At 38.6% G+C, this 17,745-nt stretch overlaps 1 protein-coding gene across 2 annotated transcripts in view; it reads left to right on the top strand.

The window, feature by feature from the left end:
- The first annotated feature begins 369 nt into the window (after positions 1–369).
- sema5a (sema domain, seven thrombospondin repeats (type 1 and type 1-like), transmembrane domain (TM) and short cytoplasmic domain, (semaphorin) 5A) overlaps positions 370–17,745 on the top strand; it is a 135,440-nt gene continuing 118,064 nt past the window's right edge. For both annotated transcript variants that reach the window (XR_001479263.2, XM_015355020.2), the window contains exon 1: positions 370–649. The gene's annotated coding sequence lies outside the window, so the exon portion shown is untranslated. The remainder of the gene's footprint in view (positions 650–17,745) is intronic.

Genomic DNA, 17,745 nt, shown 5'->3' on the forward strand with positions numbered 1-17,745 from the left:
AATGTGTTTTTGAGTTGCTTTCTGACAGTCAATCAAAGCTTTTCACTTTATTTTGCCTTGTTTGATCACATCGCCTAACCTCTATGCCACGTCTTGTGCAAAAAAGAAGCTGGACTGGTCCATTTATGGAACGGGCTTTAACTACGCAACCCCAGAGGGGGTATAGCCATTTTCTATTTTGTATTTTAAAACTTATTTGATTGAGAAAAAATGAAGAAAACATTGCGATGTTTAAGTCTAGAATGCGCTACAGTAGTGTCGAGCTACAGGATCATATTAACAGTTTATAACGCCACGTTGTTGACTTTCATAGACGTCACCCTCCCCCTTAGACTGGCCGCATCCATTGTTGGTAGTAAAGTGGGTGTCTGGTCTCCTGTTTCAAAGAGTAAGTGAAGGAGATTCAGAAATAGAGATATTTGAGTACAGGGGGAGGCAGCGAGAGCGATAGAAGAGATCACGGAGGGGGGAAATAAAAGCGGAGACTGACTCCCTGGACTGCGTTTTTGAGGAAAGCGCAGATACATAAACTGGGATTACTGCAACTTTTCATTGAGCGCGTCTGCGACGACTGAACCTAGCGGTTTAACTTGATGACTCGCTGCATCGTCCCAGCTAGATGAACTGGAGTAGTTGGACACCTCACTTGGTAAGTCAGCTAACAGAGTGATCTGGCTTTCTGACCTTTAAGTGATTTGTGACATATCTTGATATCATCAGAAGTAACCCCTCTCAATCTCTGTATTGCAAATCAGAACTGATGCAGTGATAAACGCGTTATCATAAAGAATTCGAGTCTGGGTATGATTCTTGCATATTGCAGGTCTTGAATTTCAGGTAGCTGCCGATTTTAATTCTCACATTACACAGATATATGAGCCCCTTTCCTTAGTCATTTTATAAACTTTACTTTTGAAATCCGACTGTAGTATAGAACGAACGTGTTTAAAGGGAACGGGAATTGTAACGCGTACTGAAACGCAGGGCGCTCGTAGTGCGGTTTTACCAAGACAGCAGCATTCGCAGCTAAAGCACACTAGGCATAAAGTTTTTTGATTAATTATTATTTAGGATTGAATAGCGAAGTCTTTGTACCACTTGGTGGTGCTGCTACCGAGAGTATCTCCTGACTGTCGTCGCTACATTGTAACACAAACCCTAGGCTTACTGTAGTTTGGATAAGTATTGCCCGTAAGTTACTGTACTTAGCTTCTCTTTAGTTAAACTTCCTAGAATGTGGTTTGATTTTCTACCGAGTTTTATTATCATGTATGAGCAGCTCTTTAGGATATGTTTTTTGATATGGCGTTTTTGTTGCGGTGTTTTTGGTATTTGAAAATATGTTCTATCATCATAAGAAAAAAGTGAATCTCTCGATTTGATTTATATATAAACTCTCATTATCAAATTAAACTTCTGTAATTATAATTGCAGAGGTGAGAAAATCAAGTGATGTGCAACAGAGCAGTTAAAATATAATTTTCCCGTTATCTGCGGCAATAACTATAAAAGCACAGTCCTGAAATGTTGCGGCTCTTACAACAAATCTTGATGTATTTTTTACGGGCTGCCTCTACATTTTAGTTGTGCGTGCTATTTTTCCCTGTCTGAAGCTCAGTCCAGACCACAAGGTGAAGTACAGTAGCTCACATTTCTCTCTGAAGAGCTGCGCTGGGTGACTTAGTCCAGATTTTCTGAAGAGAGAGAAGACAAAAGCGATTAGAAAAGCATTTATAATGTCACTTCAAGGAAGAGTAATGACTGATCTCCGCGGGCGATAGATTGCTTTGTGCTCTAGTCATTTCATAATTGCCGGTTGAAGTATGTTTATTTAAATAAATGCGTAGGATTCACATGGAAGCATCTCATTGGAGTGTTCGTTGGACTTTAACACATTTAATTTAATTTCCACTGTTAAATCTATTGATCTCATTGGTTTGTTCCAGTTTTGTGACATTGCCCACTCTTGAGTCGTGTTCCAAGGTTCAGTACTGAAGGAAGCAAAGGAGCAAACTTCATGTACATACTGTAGTGCGAGGGGTTGAAATTAGCCTCCAGTGATATTGTTTGCATTCTAACAAAAAATAAATAAAAAGGACCCTTAAAAAAACCCCCAAACATTTATAAACAATTGAATATCCCAAGATGCTGCCTTTTTTCTAACCGCTGGGGTTTCTTTCACTGCATTTGATTTAATTAATTAAACGTATAATATCAAAGTGACTTGAGCATTTCTTCAGCAGGTTCAAACTGAAGCACAGTAGGTCTGCACATGTCGCAGGGTTGTGCTGTGGATTTTCTTGGAAGCCCTGAGAGCTCTGTGGCTGAGTGGCCATGGCACTGGGAGTGGAGGGTCAGTCAAGAGTCCCTTGAGGGACCCAGAGGGACTCTTGAGCAGGAACTTGTCTTGGGCTGCATTACTGAAATACCCTGCTTAACAAAATAGTGCCAATGCCATTCACTTTGGCAAGTTATTACTAACAATAACAGTGGGAAAGCAAAACACTGAATATCAAAGCTGAAAGCTTCAAATGTGTGCATTTTTCCTTCAGTCACCATTTCCTGCAACACTTTTTTAATCCTAAAGGGATCGATTTGTGTGTTTGACCATTAAAATGTGAGTGAGATTGTTTGCAGCATTGCCATTAGAGTGCTAATATGGTGCCTGATTGTATTGACGGTTCATTCTTCAGCATGTCTGGTTTGTTCGAACGAGCAGGTTTCTCGGATGGGCAGGCTTTTTCCTCGGTGCCAAGCGGCCTGACCGTGCCTCTCGTGGGCCACTCTGAGGCTACAGAGAATGAATGGCCCAGGCCCAGACACGGAAATTACTTTCCCGTCTTTTGAGAGTTTTTTCTACTGTTCATCCTGGCAGAGGCAGATAATTATGTGGCTCCCTCAAGATATTGTGATAGGGAGAAAAAAAAAGGTTTTGAAAAATGCTGAATTGGAAATAATATTCTGTGATACCTTGAGGCAAAGCACGGTCTGTTATTGTAGCACAGAATAAACAATGAAAGGTTTGAAGGCAGACAGAACTAAGCCATATTGTCAGGGTTTGTTTATTACTTTGCTGGGAAAAATAAAATAAGGAAGTATTTTGATGGAATCTAGGTTATATTTTCATAAGACAGAAACAGCTCTGAGACAAAGAATACTCCAAGGATGAATTTAGCTTTGCATAAAAGTTAATAGAAAGTGTGTGAAAAAAGGATGTTAGATATAGAATGTAAATATGTTTCTGGTATTTTATTGATGAACAAATTTGAATACTTTAAATTAAACCCACAATTCAGCCACGTTCAACAAGTGCCAGCAGGGTTTAATCAGAACAGAGGTCTAAACCAGGACTTGGAGTACGGAATCCACTGTACTGTGCTCACCACACTGCGCTTGTAGAATTTCTTTCTGTGGAAATTAATTTAGTTCGGTAAAATTCATAAAGGTCACTGCCGCACCAATAGTGATTAATCTGTCCCTGTGATTTTCATTATAGTGTTGGGGGAATATGTAATGGAATTAAGAGTGAGAGCTAGCGTGGACAATTCTTATTGTTCAGCATAGGATTGTCAGCATCTTCAATATAATGCTTCTGGGTATGTACATTTAAGTATCAACCTGCTTCCAACTCTAACCCTAACATATCCTTATAATCAGTGTACCCGGGGACACAGTAACGGTTTGTGTGCTGGACACTACACCTCGAGCCTCGTCATAGTACACCAATAACATTTCTACCTACTGTGTGTCATCTGCCAAATGGATTTTTAATTTTGATTTGAATTTTACTTTTAAGTCTTAGTTTTAAGGATGTTATCGCTGACATTATTCTTGCGATTCTTCATTATTTATCACTTTGTTTAAAGACTTAATAAGACCTTAAAATGTACACATGGAACTGGACCTTCAAGACTGAGTGACTCTGAATAACTTAGTTGCCTATGTAAAGAAGGGTTGTGATGAAATTAGAACACCATTAGAAGGACAAACTCATGAAACATTTGTAAAGGGAGAGAATGCTTATGAATGCTTCGTTCCTGACATTGTAATGGCCCATGAATCCATTCCAAGCACTTATTCTAGTTTAAGCTTTGTTAAGATTAATGCATGAAGCCTGAATTTTGCTCCCATGACACCTATAACCTTTCCTGTTATTAATAAAGTGTAGCAAAGGATGTAATTAAGAAATATAGCCTAATCTATTACTATAAGGAAACTGGCTCCAATCCACTAGTCTGTTCGACTTGTGTTAAATTGGCAGTAAAATGTCTTCAGAACAATACAGTTATAAATAAGAAATTTATTCCTAAACTCCACCCAGATTAAATATCCAGGAAAAGTATTGGGCTTTTTGTCATAAAGCATTCTCAATGATCAAATGATCAAAAATCCTGAAATGTATTTTTTAAAGCAGCAACAAAATAAGAAATATAAAAATAACAAACATTCTGTGAAATTAGAATCCAGTGTGTTGCCTGGCGTTCTCTGTTTCACAGTATATGGTGATTCTTTAGATCTCAGAGGCCAAGCAAGGCTTTGATTAAGAGCCATCAAAGGGAAACTGGGCGTAGGCAGCTGTCTGTGTTACTTTTGCCCTTAAAACTTCATTGTTCAGGCACTGTGTGAAGGTGTTAGCAGTACACCAAGTGTTTCATGAATAAACACTACAGTATCTGCATAGTTATGCATCTTATAGAAGTCATGTTTTTGTTTTTTTAAATTACATATTGGGGCATTATAAATCTTTTGTAAGCATACATATTGGAACCACTTTGATTGCACTATTTTTGTTTGAAAGCTATAAAACAATTTTGGTGTTTGTCCTATTTGCTGATGTTCATGGTTTCTCGGCTTAAATATCTTTGGATATTTAGATGGCTGGGCGGCTCCTGGGTGCTCTTTAAGCAGAGTGGGACTAGGAAGTAGTAGTTGTAATTCTATGTGGCAGCTGGTTGAGAGCACTATACAGCTCTAACAGGCAGCTGTCATGAATGAGTACTGGCAAGGAAAATGCAGAAAATACTGCATACTGTGCAATAATAATGCAATACAATCTAACACACAGTTATGGAAGTTGTCAAGCAGGTTTTAAGATTTTTTTAATGATTTAGTTAATTCAAAACAGATGTTGTTGGTTATGGTGGCAATATTGCCTTTTTTGCAGTAGTATGTTTATTTTGCGAGGATGGTGGTAGATCTTTCTATATAAATGTTAGCTGCTCATGTGTTATAGAGGTTGCTCTCCCTACTGATTTGAAGGGAGTTACTTGATAACCACATTGCATCTTTCACACAGGAACAGTCCCTCGCGCCTTATTATTTTAGCAGATACAGGCAGTCCAGAGGCAGTCCAGAGGCAATACTAGTGCTATGATACTACTTTTTAAACCCAGTTATGGAAGTGTCTCCTTCTTAAAATTTTGTTGAATTTGAAATTCAGGTTTATTTTTGCAGGTTACGGTTTGAGTACTGTATAAAGTTCTCTCTTGAAAGATCTGCCTTGTTTTTTCTTTCTTGCTCATGTCTTGAGATATGATGAAGTTGCCATGGTTACCTCTTGGCCACTGGGACCGTGCAGAAGTGTCCATGATGCTCCATGGAGATTGCAAGAGAAAGTGTTCACAACACGAAACTTTGTCTTCTGCCTTCTGTATGGGTTCAGGTGATTGCCATGGCAACCACAATGGCTTGTGAAATGTTTCCTTTGTGTATAAAGCCACATCATTTTAACAAAATAATAGGGGCAGTGAATTTTATGGAGCTAATCCAATATATCAAGAAACTAGCTATACAGCGGTTTAATTACAGTGATGTGTAGGAAGATCCCTAGCCCAGAGTTTTTACTCAAACTTCTCTGGTTTAGCTGTAAGAACTCACCAACCAATATTTTATTTTGTGATTAGAAAGTGATTTTGAAAGTTCAGCTCTGAAGTTGGACGGTGCCCACAAACACATTTTTGGCATTTTTGGCAGTACAATGTGTTTATTTGAGAAAATTGCATTTTTTAAATGGAATCGCTGTTATTCTTGTTTTTTAAGTTCACCCAGTTTATAATCCATTTAGTTCACTACAACCTTCCCCATGCTGGCATTCATGGAGGAGGACAGCTCAGGCCTTCAACAACTGCTGGAGCCATCCTCCATTTTTCACACTGCCACCCCCTCAGCGCCCCCTGCAGGGCCAGACAGGAGGAGAGCCAACATCGCAAGCTCACAGGCACCTGGGGAGTCACAGGAGTGGAGGACATCTCAGCTCAAGTCACCCCCAGCCTTGGCCAGGTGTGCGTCGCTGCCGGGCAAAGTCTGCTCCGTTTGCAGACTGAGCCTGGCGATGTCTCATCTTATACTCCAAACAGCCCCACTGGATGGGACCCAGTGGAGATGATGGGAATCCAGGAATAGCATAGGATGTAGATCATTAACCAGGATCACAGGGAATGGGAAAAGAAATGTCTGACGGTCCCTTCTATCTGTTGGTAGTCTGCTTGTGCTTGTGCAGGGGTTTGCCCTGTACAGGCTGAGCAGGGAGGATCAGGATTTCTGCTGCAACAGCACCCAGCTCCGCCAGGTGGATTCTCCAGTGTTCTCTGGCCAGCTGAGAGGGTCAGTCTTCACGTCTCTACCTATCGGGGTTTGTCCAGGGCAGCTCAGCAGAATCCTCCTGGGGTGCAACCTTAGGCCCCGGCCTCATCCTCAAGCTCTCCGTCGCTGGGTCTGTCATGGAGAGTAACAGCTGCCAGCTGTGTTTCCACCACGTGCACCTGCGATCTTGCCCATCCAGTCACCACCCATTGCTCTTCACCACAGGAGAGGCTGCTGACATAGATCGACTAGAAAACCAAGAGTTTCATCCTGAAAGTCTGGTCCTGAGTCACCACAGCGGACTGTCCCAGCCCCTGCAACACAGCTGGTGCTGCACCCACAAAAAAGACCTCGAGGTCCTTGCACTTGTCCACTGGGACACTTTCCCTTCACATGGAGAGTTTAAGGGTTTGGAGCTGTAATGGAGCAGTCTTGCTCTTCCTGTGGTCTGTTTTGGAGAGAGCTGATGTTGCAGTGCATCAGTGCACTATGTTTGTAGAGGAGCCAAGTGACTTGAGAACCAGCCTGTAGAGCTAAGGGCTCTCTCCCTATGCCCTGTGTTATTGATAAATTTAACATTGTGGGTATGCACTGATTACAGTGAATGTTTGCCTGAGAACATTTTTTAGAAGAAAAACTTGCTGATATATTGATGTAAATGATTTTGTAGTTAACAAATCTCTCACTTTTCTGGTTGAAGTTAAGATATAAATGTGATTAATTTGATTCCACATCACAAATGTGTTCTTTTAACTGATGCTCAGCAAAGCCATGATTAAGCCATCACTAGCACATGTGTAAGAATGAATTTGCTCTCATAGCACAAAAGCTTACTCAGGCAGATGATAGTTGTCAGTTTAAGCCCCTTGCACTAATGAGGGTCAAACATGGTGAACTTTCTAATCTACCAGTGACCTTAGTCCTTCACTGATGCAGTGGTGTTCAGAGGGGTGATTAATTTGCAGACAATGCACGGAGTATCAACAATAAACATTCTCTTAATGGATTTAATCCAAGCAGGCAAAGCTCCAAATCTCTGTGTTGACATTTTAACTGTGAACCAAAACCTCAGACCTCATCTGCATAGAATCAGAACTTCTCCAACCACAACGGTTTTTCAAGAATGTATTCATAACCACTGATCTGAAAACATAGTATATTTAGTTCTATAATTCCATATATATAATTCTAAGATGTATAGTGATTTCTTTTTAAAGCATTGATAAGACATGTATTGTTCTTCAACATCAAGCAACCAACATGTACTTGTTTCCAATTTTTGATATGGTCTGCAAATAGTTGTGAATCCCAAAGCAAAAGTTTATTTACAGAAAGGTCTGTATTCCTCCAGGCAATGAAAGGGCCAGATTAGGGTAAGCACTTGAGTGCTACACTATATTGTAGGAAGCCAGAAAACAATCTCATCTTTGGCAGAGCAAGCCGGAGGATGTTGATGGTATACCACAGGCTCAGGGCTCCTGTTTGGAAGTGAGCCATGCCTTGTCATCTGTCTGACAGCACCTTCTTTCCCTTCATGGTCACTTTTACTGTCGGAGTTCAGCTGATTCTGTGGATTTGCAGCATCACTTTGAAAACCCTTGACTGGGTTGAAGACCTCACTAAATACACAATAATTCTGATATTTATATATTCATTCTAAAAAAAATGATGCATTAAAGGCTTAATTTTCTCAAGTGAAATTACTAATATTAGTCTTTATTTGCTATCTAATCCAAATGTGCTTGTTTATTTTCTCCATTCACCATCTGAATTATTTTAGACCGCTCTTTTTCCTGGAAATCTGCACTTCTTTGTCCCCCTTTTCAGTCACATGGCCTTGTTAGGTTGCGTGTCTGTATTGCAGTGCATTTTTATCATGGAGGACATATTTTTTGCTACTTGCAAAAACCCAAGGCAGTCTCCTAGCCACAGAGACCATGGACTCTGTGGACGCTGAGCTCTGGATGGGCTACAACATTAAAGCAAATTGTGAAAAAAAAATGGCCAAAGTCTGGAGATAGGGCCATCAAAAACAACTGTCAAAAAGTTCAGAGAAAGTGAATGATACACGTTCAGATTTAAAGCCTTCTGATAAGTTTTCTCAGTAGTCATTTATATTTAATTAATCAATGTGAAATAAGTGAATATAAACAGTTTGTTGTATCATGCTGGGTCTACATGGATTAATATCAAGAGCAATATGAAGATGTTAAGAGTGTTTGTAACTGTTCCTTTAATGAGGAATGGTGGTTGGTATTTTGCTTCTGGGTTTGAAATTATGTAAGCCTCTCATTTTCAACACCTTAATGTATGAAACATTTCATATTACAGATTTGTATAGCTTCAGCTATAAATGCATTGGAAGGAAAAATAACTGTGGTATTTTTAATTATGTTTAATAAAATTCCCATAAATGAGCAAACGTACAGTCAAGACCATGTTGATTTAATCATGTTTCCTGTCTTTCCTCCAACTGCATCTTTGCTTTAGGCTCTTGAGAAGGAGGTGGTTTGGTGTCAAAGATTTTGATACACCTTTAATATTTTTCTTAATAGCTATGCGCTTGAGGTTGTTGTTTTAGCTGTCTGTGAAGAACCGCATTAGAACTTTTTGACATAGCTGCAAGCTCTTGTTTCTATGTGTGCTTATTGACAAGGATACACAGGGAATAATACTGTACTCCTGCTGTCAGGCCTGGCTTCCCCTAACCTCACTGCAGTAGCACAACACAGACAGATATCTGAGGTGAGTGTGGAAAGACAACATCCTGGCACTTTGTATGCCTTTTAGCTCTCACTTACAAACCCTTAAGGACTCAAGAGCTTGGCATCTGAAAAAAATCTCTTCTGGAGGTGCTCCGAAAGACTGCTTACTTTATAATAGGAGTTCTGAAGATAAAATGTGTGTGGCAGTGATAGAGTGCTGCTGTCCTGCAGGTTTCTTTTAAATAGTAGAAGGTTTTATAATTTTTGTCAATAGAAATTAAATCTGCTGATTGGGTAATCGATACGCTAGCATTTATGTTATTATGCTTCTTGTTGCTTTTCTGTAAATTTATGTTGTGGTTGTATGCAGCTGATTGGGCTATTTTGCAAGAAGAATAGGCATGTGTACAAAGGAAATATGGGCTGTTAAAGGGATCAATAAAAACATTATGGTCTGCAATTGTGAAGTTTAATTGGCAGAGTCCTGTTCAATGAAAGGTAACCTGTGGTTTCTATTAAGAAATCTTAGCATATTCCAATAACTGTGATGTCCTTTGGAAATACAAGTGTTATTGTAAACTCAAACTCTGTTTTTGCAATATTGCAATCGTGCTAACAAATGGTTTGTAAAGTGTTGCTTAATAGTTCTTCTAACTTGTCGATGTGACTGGTAATATGTTTGAAAATGTATAAATGGATTGCTTCCTACTGTAATATCTGGGCCATTCCATAATGCAACCCCACTGTCATTTGTAATGTATGAACACTTTAGGTTGTCATTTTTACTTAAAGTTTTAATAACAGTTAACTCCTTCCAGCCATAGCATAATCTACTGGCACTGAACCATATGGAGAAAATATGGTCAGCATGAAAGTGACTTTGTTTCTTTATTTTTAAAATTAATTAATTTATAGCACTATATATTAAGAAGGGCTTTCAGGCACTGGAAACTAACCTGATAAAACAAGACTAGGAGAACCTACAGTATATACTGCAGATCAGACCAGTTAAAAGTAGTCATTAGTCATATATTCCATTTCAAATACAGCTACCGACAACCTTGATGACCAGGTTTTCCTTCAACATTATTATTCATATTGGAAGTATGTGGTCTGTAAAATACAATGCTTAACAGTATGTCTTTTGAATGGTTTTCTTACTCAGTTTGTCAGATCACCTTTTCAAGGGAATGTCAGTATTGATCTGCTGTTTTCAGACAATCAAAATAAAATTAAGAAAACCTAGGTGAGAGCACCATTAGGGATTAGGGAATTGTGATTTTGTATCATGCTTTGAACTATATTTTAAAACTGAACAGGTTGAGTTCACAGCAAAGGTGTATAATTTTGGGCAAACAGACTATGAAGGAATAAGGGTTGTCAAGATGTAGAATAGAACAGGATAAACAGGACAGCAGCGGTTTGCAGAAATAGATAAAGTTGATCCAAGTCTAGGAAACAGTGGCCCAGATGGTTTAAGAAATCACCAATTTGGAAGCTATAAGGAGAAAGACAGTCCTTTATAAAATGTAACAGTATGCAGATAAAGATGACTGAATTGCAAACCCAGGGTATTATGAAGGCAATGAGGGAGATGTTTTTTCTCACTGTTAAGAACAGTAAAGGATGAAGGATGAAGTAAGTTCTCATTGATAAAAATGAGAAGGTTTTAGTTCCGGACATGGAACTGATTAACTTTATACATGATTAAATACATTAAATGTCCTGAAGTAGAATATTGTGTGCCGTTCTGGTTACTGTAGTACAAAATATGCTTTATATATTCAGTGCAGAGAGTGGCCAGATCCATTTCTGGGCTTAATGCAGTGTCCTACACTGACAGGCTGAAAGAACCTTTACCGTCTTGAATGGAGAGAACAGTGAGGGGACCTAATTCAAGTATTCGAAATCCTCACAGGCTGAAATGCTCAGAATAGCAAACTAAAGAGTTTCTTCAGAAAAAAAAGCCGAGATGAGATTCTCAAAACAATTGAGCTGTATGGCTGCCTCCTGTTGGTAACTTTCCTATGTTCTTAGTATAATAAGTCAAGACCAGGAGTAACACCTAAAATTTGTAAGAAAATGTTACAGATTATAATGTTTTGCTCCATTTGTAAGTTGTTTATCTAACAATCACTAAATGCATATAAGAAGGAATATACATTACAGTGTGTTGTATTAGCAAGACGTTGAAGGAAGGCATGCACATTGCAGATTTTGGGGATATCTGTCATTTCAGACTCTGTATTGTTTCCTACTATTTTTGTCCCTGGGATCTGACGTTGCCCGTAGGATTGTCTTCTATCTCAGTGGCAGGTTTAACCTACGACGGAAGACGGAGATCTGGTTACAAGGAAGAGTAGCACTAGGATTGTGTGTCCTGCACTGAAAATGGAAAGAACACACTTTCCCCAGAGAGGGAAGACGATTTTTGGGTCACTGAAAAAGTAACCTAAAGCAGAAAGGCAATCCAGTTTCTTCAGTGTTTGGAGTTCACCTCAGGGAAAATGCAAATGAAGGCTTGGATTAGTTGCGGGATTGTTTAGTTAACTAATTTCCCCTGAAGCATTCTTCGGCAGACTGGAGCACGTCATGAGTCACCAATCAAGACTTCAAGCTTCCAGTAGTAAAAATGGTGGTCGACATAGGACCTGCTTGGCTGTTTCTGAAGGTTAATGAGCCTCGGCAGTCAGTCACGTGTGTGCGGAGTCATGCTGTGTCGAACCAGGAGACAGTAAAAAAGTCTGTTGCTAATGTTAAGGAAAAGATGGTAATTGTGCAAGATGACCACGACCAATCACTTTAGGCTTCCAGCCAAGACTTTGGGCTGATCTTCTGTAACCAGTCATAACATTTTGCATGAAATTCTGTGAAAAATTCAATTAAATGCTTTTGTCATGTTTAACCAAGCTTAAATTGTTTTGAAAATGATTCCAGTGCCAGCTGTAATGTTCACCATCTTTTTCTTAAAAAGGTTTGAGTTCCCAAAGGACAGCTTTTTGATAGTTTCATCTGGGTGTGGAAAGCATGGATTAATAATTTGAGAAAGAAAAGACAGTCAAACATTTCATATTAAGCCATGGCTCTCTAGGGTTTTTAGAGGCATTTTTTCAGTCTTTGTGGTTCTGGGGTTCTGCTGTAGTGATGTTGTTTTGTCACATGGTTACTGTATGATGTATGTGCCATCAGGTGTTAAGTCTTACAGGCAGGTGTCAACTGGGGTCACTTACCCATCATAAGGAGTCCTTGTCACATGTGTCATGATGACATGGGCTTAGACCCGGCCCCCTCCTTCCCTGTGGCAGAGCAGAACACCACAGCCAGTGTCCCTACTGTAGCTCTGCCATCCCCTCTGAGGACTGCAGCACGCAGCGCGGCTGGGAGCTGGGACTCAAGAGTTTCTCATTCTACAATCTGCCCAGCCCTCTGGTGAGGTTAAATTAGAGGTGTGGAAGATGTGCCTTTAACAGAGGCTTGCATAAGGGCAGAACTGTAAAAAGAAAAAAATCCACACAATATATACAATAGTATCTAACGTCATATAGGGAAGATATGGTACATTTAGTAATTAAAGTGCTTCTAAGGTATAAAATATTTCCTTAATAGCAAACGTTTATAAACTCAGTATGTATATTTGTTAGCACAATTAATGTATCCGAAATAATTTTTCACACTGTTTGCTTTTATTCCCTTTAATAATGCTATACATTTCTACGGGTTATATGACTTCTCATTTAATATCTTCACTGCAGCAATCTGTGTTTTAAAAATTACAAGTAAGGCAAGAGAAAGTGCTGAAGCACATCAGTAATTTGTTTAATGTTAGTTTTCACTGGATGCTCACTGGTTTTTAATTATGGGTTTGGATCAGGGCAGCAGTCTGGAAAGCCCCATTGTGATGCTGCAGAAAGTTCAGATTTCACTCAGTGTTTCTGAATAATCTGTTTAGTTTAATATATTACATTATATTATGTACTTTATGTCTTATTTTTATTTCTACTTTTACCATGGACCTAACCTCTATTTGCTCCTTTGCAGCTCTAGTACTACTGATGCAGACAAACCTCATGTGATGAAAAAGACATTTTATGATGTGACTGATAAATGAGAAAAAATCTGTGATTCTTTATAATCTGATTGCAGTGATGTATTGTACTTTCTTAGTGCACCACTTAGTAAACCACTCTGTTTAGAGTGGTTAGGAATCCACACAGCATCATGAAACAAGGTTTTTGATCATTATTTAATTACTTTATTATTTCCCCATTTTTACTCAAAGGTTGCACAGTCTGGTTCCCTGTAGAAGTATACTGTACATACGAGTGTGTAATAATACATAGGTCTTACTCATTTTGCTTTGTTCTTTTTTTTATTCTAAAGTTTTTCCTTTTTATGTAGAAAACACTGATTCTATGGTGACTTTTTCACTGACACTTTATGCTAACAGCTAATCCTGATATTTATTTTGTAATGCAAACAAAATCTTTGCATACTTGTACAGGGTACAGATGATATTAATGATAAGTACAATCTGACTTTGTATCTGAGCTGTGTATATCTGAGTGTAAGTCTGTTGCACTGCATATCTGCTGTTAGTCTGTACCACCGTACTGTATATATGCGTCTTTTATGACACTAGCAGGCCCACTGAGAATGTAACTGCACTCTTAATGTGAGAAAAAGCATGAATTATAATTGGTAAAATTAGTTTATATAAATATCTGTTCTCAACTTTTTTTTAAACCCACATTTTCTTTCCATTTCATTTTCTTATTTAATATATTTAAAAAGGGAGGATTTTTAAGGATTTTCTAAAAAATCCTTTAAAAGGTATAGTGTGATATATCCAGAAAATGTTTAACTTGCAAGTTAAGATTTGGATTATGATTAATAATAAATGTATGCAATTTATTCTATATAATTTACAGTATTTGTATAATTGCAGCATACAGTAACTGTGTTTTAAGAGATCTTTTATGTTTATAGTAAAATATTTTGATGCAAGTATAACTGGAGTGAATTTTACAGGTGTAAAATAAAACCATGTGTTGAGACTTTTCAGACGTGCTAATTACAGTATATGTCTGTTTTGTGTGAAACCTTTCATTTACAATTCATGAAGAAGCGTATTGCAGAATGCAAACATTTAGACTCTTTGGTGTGTATTTACTGGTAAGCTTAACTGCATTTGCTCTTTCAAATCAGCAGGTAGCAGATTGCTTGAATATCAGCATGCAGGCTGTTAATGCAGTGTGTACTTTACTGAATGCTTCCTCACTCTGTTTCTTCTGGCCTCTGGTCGTGTCGAGGCAAGTTATCTGAGTGGCACTGTGTGCACAGACGCTCTGGGTGGTAGTGGGCTTGGAAGCCAGTGGCCTGCTGGAGTACCTGCTGGGATTTCACTGCTTCAAGACTGCACAGGAGCTGCAGAGAGACCTTTGAAGCTCTGGGGACCTAGCATGTTATTTGTTTAGTCATTACAGTTTTTAGTTGTGAGAGTGTTAGTTATTACAGGCATTTTCATTTAAGCTCTTGTCTTACTCTGCGTATTTCAAGATTGCTTTTTTACATTGCACAGTTGTCTGGCACTGGTCTGTCAATTATTGGTCTGGTCTGGCAGATTTTAATTCAAAGCTAATGTTATTCTTGAAACTGCACAAAAATAACAACTTTGGCAAACAAGCTCCTCACCAGCAATACCTAGAACTGAATGCTCCTGTGTGGCAGAAGTCTTTTGTAAAGGACGACATTGTCTCTTTGTTTCAAGGCTGTTATACTTAACATTATTTCGCTGATGCTTATACCCAAAGTGACTTACATTTGTACCCATGTGAACAGCTGGGAGTTTTACTGGAGCAATCCTAGTCAAGTGCCTTGCTCAAGGATGCAACAGCACTGTCATAATAGCACAGTCTTTTTCATAAGAGCCAAGTCTATTGCTCCATAGTCATCCTAAGCAGCATTTCAAGGTGCTTGCTTGTGCATCCTTTTTCATTTCAGTTCAGTTTGTAAAGTACATTCTTAGTCCGGTTAAATACTGATATTTCTCTTTGTGTTCAAAAACACATTGTAATAACATGTAGTTTTTGGGAAAACAAGCTCACATAATCCTCAAGGATTCTGAGCAGTCCAGGACACAAGAGCTGTGAAGGAGGTGAATGCTGAAAGTGCAGAAGCCACGTGGCTGAGTCTAAAAGCACACTATCGCCACGGGTATAATCCATAGACAGGACTCTGGGGGAATAAGAACCAGTGTCTACATTTTTAAATTTATTTCAGAACTGTGAGAGTTACAGTATGTAAGAAGCCAGTTGTGTATATGCAACGATTTTCATTTGTCCTTGAAATGTTAGAGAAGTGAGAGGAAACTTCTTTAATAAAAAGAATGCAGTATGGGGACAACAGGACCTTGAACAACTCCAGGTCCAAATAGCTTCTGCTCAGGGTTAGACAAGCAGATGATGAATTGTATTTACTATCACCCACTTGAACAGATTCCTTGTAAATCTCCAGGGAACTGTTTTTCCTCTGGTGAGTGGAGATTGGTAAAACAGTATATTCCACAGGAAGAGAGTGAAGCCACATTCCCAAGGAAAATAAGCAGATCTTAGTGACAGAAAGGTGGATGCGTAGTGTGAGACAGGTTGACATGCCAAGTTGTATATGCTGATTCTTCAGGACATTTGGAAAAAAAGAGGTTTCAGAAGATCCTGGGATCAATTAACTAGTTATATCTGGATGAGCCCAATACTGCCTACCTCTCATCAAAGTGATTGAGCACCAAAAAAACTGAAACGCACATTAATAACTGCATGAAACGTCCCTTAACTTTAAGTATGGTAACATAGGAAATTCTCAAAAACAAATACTTATTAATTATTGACCTATTAACTACCTATTGACCTGTTAACGAGTCTCGTTGTCAAAGGTTATCTATCACATTATAGGTAAATGTCACTGTCGGAGTTTTAAGATTTTGTCTTGACATGGGAGCTGAAGAATCTGTTTTACTCTTATTTTCAGCATGTGGCAGTAACCTCTGCTTGGACCTCTGCATGCAAAAATGAAAGAAAATCTGTTTGCACTGAGCTTCCTGCAAGCTGTAGAATGGTGCTCTTTGCTAGCCCAGCTACAGTCATCAGAACACCAGCACCCCCTTCCCTTCTGCACCAATGAGTTGTTGTTTAAACCTGACTCAATTACAGCTTTGAAAGATGTTTGGGCATCTGGTTTATGTTATTCCTGTCACAGGTGCTCTTTACAGCTTGATGAACTCCATGCACACCCTCTGTTCCACCCTCTCCTCCTAGGAGTGGACAGGAACTCTGCAAGACTGTGGAAGTTTATGTAGCGCTGTACTATCAGGGTGCTGCTAGTCTAGACTCTTTACCAAGCCTTAACTTGATTCAGTCAGACTAGATTTTGCTTAATGATAATACAGTTCTTCTAAATACATAATAACATTATTGTTTACTTTTTTCAAAACCATTTGTGCTTCAGTTTTCTGAAAGCAATTTTAAAAGATTGAAGTGTGAAGGTCTATTTTTGTCTATTTTCTGCTCACTTGAGCTGGTGAGATTAGTTGCAAGGTCTGGGGAGAAAATAATTAAGATAACCAAAAGAGAGGCAACTTAAACACAGTTTTGGGATTTAACAATCCAAAACTATGGGAATTGTGGGGGTCTGGAACAAGATACCCAGCCATGTGGTTGAAGCCGATATCCTGGCTTCTTTCAAGAAACAGCTGTGTGAGATCCCTGGGTAAATTAACTACTAACTATTAAATTAGTTGTCCACTTCAGTGAAGAATTTTGGTTCAGAAAATAAATGGAATACATTATGTACTGGAATCAAATTCATCCTATAATTGCTTTATTTATAGTATTGCAGTTTAAAATGCAGTAAAGATCTGAAAGATCTGACATTTGGCTGTCATGCATACTCAAAGCAACTGCTTTTCCAGTACTTATTTTTACTGTTCATAGCACTACAGTGATCCACATCCAGCACCCAGAGGAGGAAGCAGGCAGTTTATGTAAGCGAAATGAGTGATGAGTATGTTTCTATTTATTCTGCAATCAAGGAACAGTAATGTGATTACCCTGCACTGTACAGTGTGGGTTTGGGTACTGTCTTTGTTGTCTAACAGTTTTATCCTTTTGATACAGCATTGCAGTGCAAATGAGTTTTCAGGTATACAACAGATGGAAAAGCAGGAGCATAATCATTTTTTAAGAATAGTTTTGTCAACATTAATGAGAACATCCTTGAGTTTAAGATTCATAAATACTAAAATGAAATAAATTAACCAAATACATACCTAATGATACTAAATACATAAATACTAAGTTGTTGGAAGGTTAGATCTTGTGGAGATCTTTTCTGTGTTTGTTTGAAGTTTTTGTACCACATGTGCCCCAACATTTACACATGTAATTATAGTCAAATGTGATTAAAT

This window comes from Lepisosteus oculatus, chromosome 6, assembly GCF_040954835.1.
Source record: "Lepisosteus oculatus isolate fLepOcu1 chromosome 6, fLepOcu1.hap2, whole genome shotgun sequence".
In the NCBI taxonomy this organism is placed as follows: Eukaryota; Metazoa; Chordata; class Actinopteri; order Semionotiformes; family Lepisosteidae; genus Lepisosteus; species Lepisosteus oculatus.